Here is a 6,772-nt window from a genome sequence, read left to right as displayed (position 1 = left end):
AAAAATGATCCATTAATAAGGTTGATCAAGTCTTATTAACAACCACTTTCAATTAGCATGAAACCAAAGAACTTTCGTAAATCACTAAGTTACCTCAACGGGGATATGAATGTCCCCAACAATAAGCATTTCATATTTATTTTTAACAGTAGGTAGAGGTAGTTGAAAACTTCCAATAGTGATTGTCGGAGATTTTTCAATAACATTAATACCATTCACTTGGAATTGTTTCTTCGGAAAGTGCACGGTATGCTCATTACCATTGATATGAAAAGTGACCTTGCTTTTATTGCAATCAATAACAACCCCTTCAGTATTCAAAAAGGGTCTACCAAGAATAATCGACATGTTGTCGTCCTCGGGCATCTCAAGTATAACAAAGACAGTCAAGATAGTAACATTAGCAACAACAACGGGCACATCCTCACAAATACCGATAGGTATGGCAGTTGATTTATCAGCCATTTGCAAAGATATTTTAGTAGGTGTGAGTTTATTCAAATCAAGTCTTTTATATAAAAGAGAAAGGCATAACACTAACACCAGCTCCTAAATCACATAAAGCAGTTTTCACATAATTTCTTTTGATGGAGCAAAGTATAGTTGGGATTCCCGGATCTCCAAGTTTTTTAGGTACTCCATCCTTAAAAGTATAATTAGCAAGCATGGTGGAGATTTTAGCTTCCAGTATTTTTCTCTTGTCGGTGATGATGTCTTTCATATACTTTGCATAAGGAGGCATTTTCAAGATATCAGTCAAGCGAGTACGCAAAAAGACTGGTCTAATCATTTCAGCAAAGCGTTCAAATTCTTCATCATCTTTCTTTTTAGTTGACTTAGGTTGAAAGGGCATAGGTTTTTTAACCCATGGTTCTTTTTCCTTCCCATGCTTCCTAGCAACAAAGTCCCCTTTATCATATCTTTTATTTTTGGGTTGTGGGTTATCAAGATCGACTGCTGGCTCTATCTCAACATCATTGTCTAGTTCTTTATTATTTGTTTGAGTGTCTTCATGAAACTCATCATTAACTTTTTCATTATCAGAAGGTGAGTGTTCACTACCAGATTGAGTTTCAGCATCAGAGATAGAAACTTCATTATCATTATCAGGAGGTTTTTCTACTTCAGGTTCACTAGAGGCTTGCAAAGTCCTATCATTTTTCTTCTTCTTTTTCTTCTTTTTAGAAGGACTAGGCACATCAGTGTTTACTCTTTGAGAGTCTTGTTCAATTCTTTTTGGGTGTCCCTCGGGATAACGTGGTTCCTGAGTCATTTTACCTCCTCTAGTCATTACTCTAACAGCATGATCATTAATATTATTATTCATTTCATCAAGCAATTCTCTTTGAGATTTAGCAACTTGTTCTAATTGAGTTTGAACCATAGAAGCGTGGTTTCCCACACCTCTAACATCATTTATGATTCTAAATAACAAGTCACTCAAGCGAGCAATCATATCAGAATTGTATTTCAATTGTTTCATAACATTTGCATTGAAGTGATCTTGTTTTCTAATGTAGTTGTCAAACTCATAAAGGCATTGGCTAGGATGCATATTATAAGGATTGTCATTGTCATTGAACTTCATTAAAGAATTTACCTCTACCACCTTAGGTGGTGGTGGTGTATCAAGCCCATGTATTTCTTCAATAGGAGGTAAATTTTTTACATCCTCAGCTTTAATACCTTTTTCCTTCATTGATTTCTTTGCCTCTTGCATATCTTCAGGACTGAGATATAAGATACCCCTCTTCTTCTGAGTAGGTTTAAGCGGTGGTTCGGGAAGAGTCCAATCATCATAATTTTTCAATATGTTATTCAATAATTTTTCAGCTTGTCCAATAGTTTGTTCCCTGAAAACACAACTATCTAGGAAATCCCTAGAAGCATCAGTTAGTCCATTATAGAAGATATCAAGTATTTCATTTTTCTTAAGAGGATGATCAGGCAAAGCATTAAGCAATTGGAGAAACCTCCCCCAAGCTTGTGGGAGACTCTCTTCTTCAATTTGCACAAAGTTAAATATTTCCTGTAAGGCAACTTGTTTCTTATGAGCAGGAAAATATTTTTCAGAGAAGTAATAAATCATATCCTGGGGACTACGCACACAACCAGGAGCAAGAGTGTTATACCAAGTCTTAGCCTCACCCTTTAATGAGAACGGAAATAATTTGAGAATATAGTAGTGGTGAATTTTCTCATCACGAGCAAAAAGGGTGGCTATATCATTCAACTTAGTAAGATGCGCCACAACAGTTTCAGTTTCACAACCATGGAAAGGATCGGATTCAACCAAAGTATTTAACTCTGGGTCGACAGAGAATTCATAATCCTTATCATCAACAAAGATAGGTGAAGTAGCAAACTGAGGATCACATTTCATTTTAGCATTCAAAGTCTTTTCTTTATACTTGCATAATAACTTTTCCAGATCATCTCTATCCTTACAAGCAAGAATGTCTCCAGTTGTCTCCTCATCCATAACATAACCTTCTGGTATCTTAGACAATTCATATCTAGGAGAACTAGATTTAGTAGGTCTTTCAAGATTTTCAGTTTCAACAATTTCATCAGTTTCAGCATTCACAAAAGCTTTAGTTCTAGCAATTTGTTCATCAAGAAATTCACCTAGTGACACATTATCATCAACGAAGGTACTAGCATCATCATGAGTAGCATTCATAGCAGAAGTGGCATCATCAATAACTTGCGACATATCAGAATTGATATCATGTGGTGGTGTTGCAAGTCTACTTATAATAAAGGGTGAATCTAAAGCGGAGCTGGATGGCAGTTCCTTACCTCCCCTCGTCTTAGAGGGAAAAATCTTAGTCTTAGCATCCTTCAGATTCTTCATAGTGATAATTTTATAATAATCCCAAGTGACTCCACAAATATAGCTATGCTCCCTGGCAACGGCGCCAGAAAAAGGTCTTGATAACCCACAAGTATAGGGGGTCACAACAGTTTTCGAGGGTAGAGTATTCAACCCAAATTTATTGATTCGACACAAGGGGAGCCAAAGAATATTTGCAAGTATTAGAAGTTGAGTTGTCAATTCAACCACACCTAGAGATTAATTATCTATAGCAAAGTGATCAGTAGCAAAGTAGTATGATAGTTTTGATAGTAGTAGCAACAGGAATAGTAACAGTAACAATGATAGCAATGATTTTGTAGCAAGTGTAACAGTAACAATAGCAGTAGCAACTTAGCAAGAAGAATATAAGAGAAATTTGTAGGCATTGGATCGATGAATTCGTTGGATGATATTCGTCATATAACAGTCATACCTAAGGCGATACGGCACTAGCTCCAGTTCATAAATATAATGTAGGCATGTATTCCGTAAATAGTCATACGTGCTTATGGAAAGAACTCGCATGGCATCTTTTGTCCTACCCTCCCGTGGCAGCAGGGTCCTATTGGAAACAAATGGATATTAAGGCCACCTTTTAATAGAGAACTGGAACAAAGCATTAACACATAGTGAATACATGAACTCCTCAAACTACGGTCATCACCGGGAAGTGTCCCGACTATTGTCACTCCGGGGTTGCCGGATCATAACACGTAGTAGGTGACTATATCTTGCAAGATCGGATCTAGAACATAAATATAATGGTGATAACATAAACGGTTCAGATCTGAAACCATGGCACCCGGGCCCAAAGTGACAAGCATTAAGCATGGCAAAGTCATAGCAACATCAATCTCAGAACATAATGGATACTAGGGATCAAGCCCTAACAAAACTAACTCGATTACATGATGAATCTCATCCAACTCCTCACCGACCAACGAGCCTACGAAGGAATTACTCACTCCCGGTGGGGAGCATCATGGAATTGGCGATTGAGAAGGGTTGGTGATGACGAAGATTGAAGATCCCTCTCTCCGGAGCCCCAAACGGACTCCAGATCTGGCCTCTCGATGAAGAACAGGAGGTGGCGGCGGCTCCGTCTCGTGAAACGCGATAATTCGTTCTCCCTAATTTTTTTCTCCAAATATGTGATTTTATAGTATCAGGGTTGGAGTCTACGGGGCCACCAGGTGGGGACAACCCACTTGGGCGGGCCTAGAGGGGGGCGCCCTGGTGGGTTGTACCCACCCAGGTGCCCCCCTCCGGTGGTTATTGGCTCCAAAAATTCTAATTTATTGAATAAAAAATCCTCGCAAAGTTTCGTTCCAATCCGAGAACTTTTATTTCTGCACAAAACAACACGATGGTAGTTCTGCTGAAGACAGCGTCAGCCCGGGTTAGTTTCATTCAAATCATGCAAATTAGAGTTCAAAACAAGAGGAAAAGCATTAGGAAAAGTAGATACGACGGAGACGGATCACAAGCCCACTAGTGATAATGAAGATTCCAGCATGGCTTCTCCTGAAACAATGAGTAAGAGTTAGCCGCTAAACATATACGCATGGATCCATTGTTTTCCATGTCATGAGGTCTTCGTATTTCATACACTATGATTAATTATGTAATGCATATATATGTCGACAAATCATTGGAATTTAGTTACCATTTGTTCAATTGCAATTGTTACGAATTCTGATGAATGTTCTTCCTGAGGACACTATTTGTTCAATTGCATATTTGTGGCGAATTTGCTTTTTGCATGCCGATTCAAATGGGATATTTTTTCCTTTAACTTGGCCATTGATGCGCACACAGTTCAACTAAATGAGTGTGTGCGATCCAACGAAAAGCATACGTCAATCATAGCGGAACCACCGGTGATACACAGTAGATCGCAGACGATTTGCAACACTTTTACGTTTGCGTAGGGGCCCCCGAACCGTTTGTGTCACCACATTATCGCACATGAGAGCTTAGTAAATCATGCCCAATTTAAAATACAATCCCACTCGTAATTTTTTCAAGAAACGTGTGCGATCCCAAATGGAAAGCACACGTCACTCATACCGCAACCATCGGTGATACACAACAAATAACAAACGATCTGCAGCACTTGTATGTGTGCGAAGAGGCTCTTGAACCGTTTGTGATAGCATATTATCGCACACGTAATTGTTAGCCAAACGTGTGTGATGGTGTCATGCATGGCAGACGAGTTCCGTAGAAAACTCGTGTGCGATGGGGCACATATCGCACACAGTTCCTATGTTGGCCCATGTGTCTTAGATACTGTTTCCCAAATGGTTCAGTATGAAACACCATTTGGTTTCACTGCGTCATTAGAAACGTTTGATCACCAATCCCACACGTGTGCTAGAATGTGGTGTGTGCGATATGTTGTTGCATCGCATATGATTACATTTGGCAACACGTCTGCATCATGGCTCCCTATCTCCGACGGTTTTTGGATCGTGTGGGAAGGACCCCCCTATCGCACACACTCACTAGGCAACGGTTTAAATGTCGTCGCGGAAAGGGGTTAAAACTGTTTGTATAGCAGCTCACTGTACCAGTGGGGTGTGAACTTCGGGAACATCATCATCTCAGCGTGCCTCAATTTTCTCTTACCTCATCGTCGTCTCAGCGTCCTTTACTTATGCACTTACTTTGTTATAACCATAGTGATTCATGTTATATATCTTGCTATCACATAGTTGTTTATCTTGCTTAGCATAAGTTGTTTGTGCACATAGTTGAGCCTAGTATATTTATGTTTTGTACTTGACAAATAAAACGCTAGTTTTATTCCACATTTGTTCAAGTCTAAGCCATGATTTTTTTAAAGCGCCTATTCAATCCCCCCCCCCCTCTAGGCGACACCCACGATCTTTCAGCAGGGTTGTTATCCTTGTGGTTATATGAAAATTTCAAACTATTTCTCCAAGACCGATTTTGTTTTAGAGTTAGAAATATGCTACCTTATGAGGCAAATAATTTATGGTGGAAATAGAAACAAAGTTGCGTATGTTTATTTTTTCTGTGAACAAATAAATTCTAAATAGCTTAACTTACTAAAATTCCCAGGAGTTAAATGATGCTAGTTGAAATAATGATCTTCTGTAAATGCTCTTTGTTCTTGTGCAATCTAGTATTGTCTAATGGGACATGAGGCCACTCGATATTGGAGGACATGAGGCCACTCAGTATTGGACCATTGGGTCGGCTCCATATCCTGAACAGAACAGAGAGGCCAGCAGGGACAATATCTGCGCCAGAGTGGGCCGACCCATTCCCATCCCATCCCAGGGGAAGACGCCTTGCTTTGTGCCCTTGATGCAAAACTCAAACAAGCACCATGTGAAACAGAGGAGGGAGTACTCTGTACCACAGTTCACGTTTTTGTAGTGGACATTTCAACGGTGTGGAATCTCTGTTTTGGATGCTACTACTGTAGAACAACATGTCACCTTTTCAACTAAATAAAAAATTAGAGAAAGAAAAGGTGAAGCTGATAGTTACTAAAAGTTATATTTTTCTTGGCTTAAATGTTAGTTTGTCCCACCCATGTTCTTGAACGGCGACGGGAAAGGGAAGGGGGGATGGGCCAATGGATGGAACACATAGCTACTTCGTTCACATTGTCAGAGCTTCATAATATTTATGTAAACAAAAATGGTTCAGATGTGAAATCATGACACTTGGGCCCTCGTGACAAGCATAGCATAGCAAAATCACAAAGCCACCAATCTTAGAACATAAATGACAGTAGACATGAAACCCTAACAAATCTGATAACTATTACGTAAGGGATCTCATCCAATTTTCATCCACGTGTGTGCCTACAGAGAAATTACTCTCACATGAGCAAAGAAATCATGATGATGATAGTGAAGGAGTTGGTCATGAATA

Source organism: Triticum aestivum, chromosome 2D, assembly GCF_018294505.1.
Source record: "Triticum aestivum cultivar Chinese Spring chromosome 2D, IWGSC CS RefSeq v2.1, whole genome shotgun sequence".
NCBI lineage: Eukaryota > Viridiplantae > Streptophyta > Magnoliopsida > Poales > Poaceae > Triticum > Triticum aestivum.
This window is presented reverse-complemented; position numbering follows the sequence as displayed.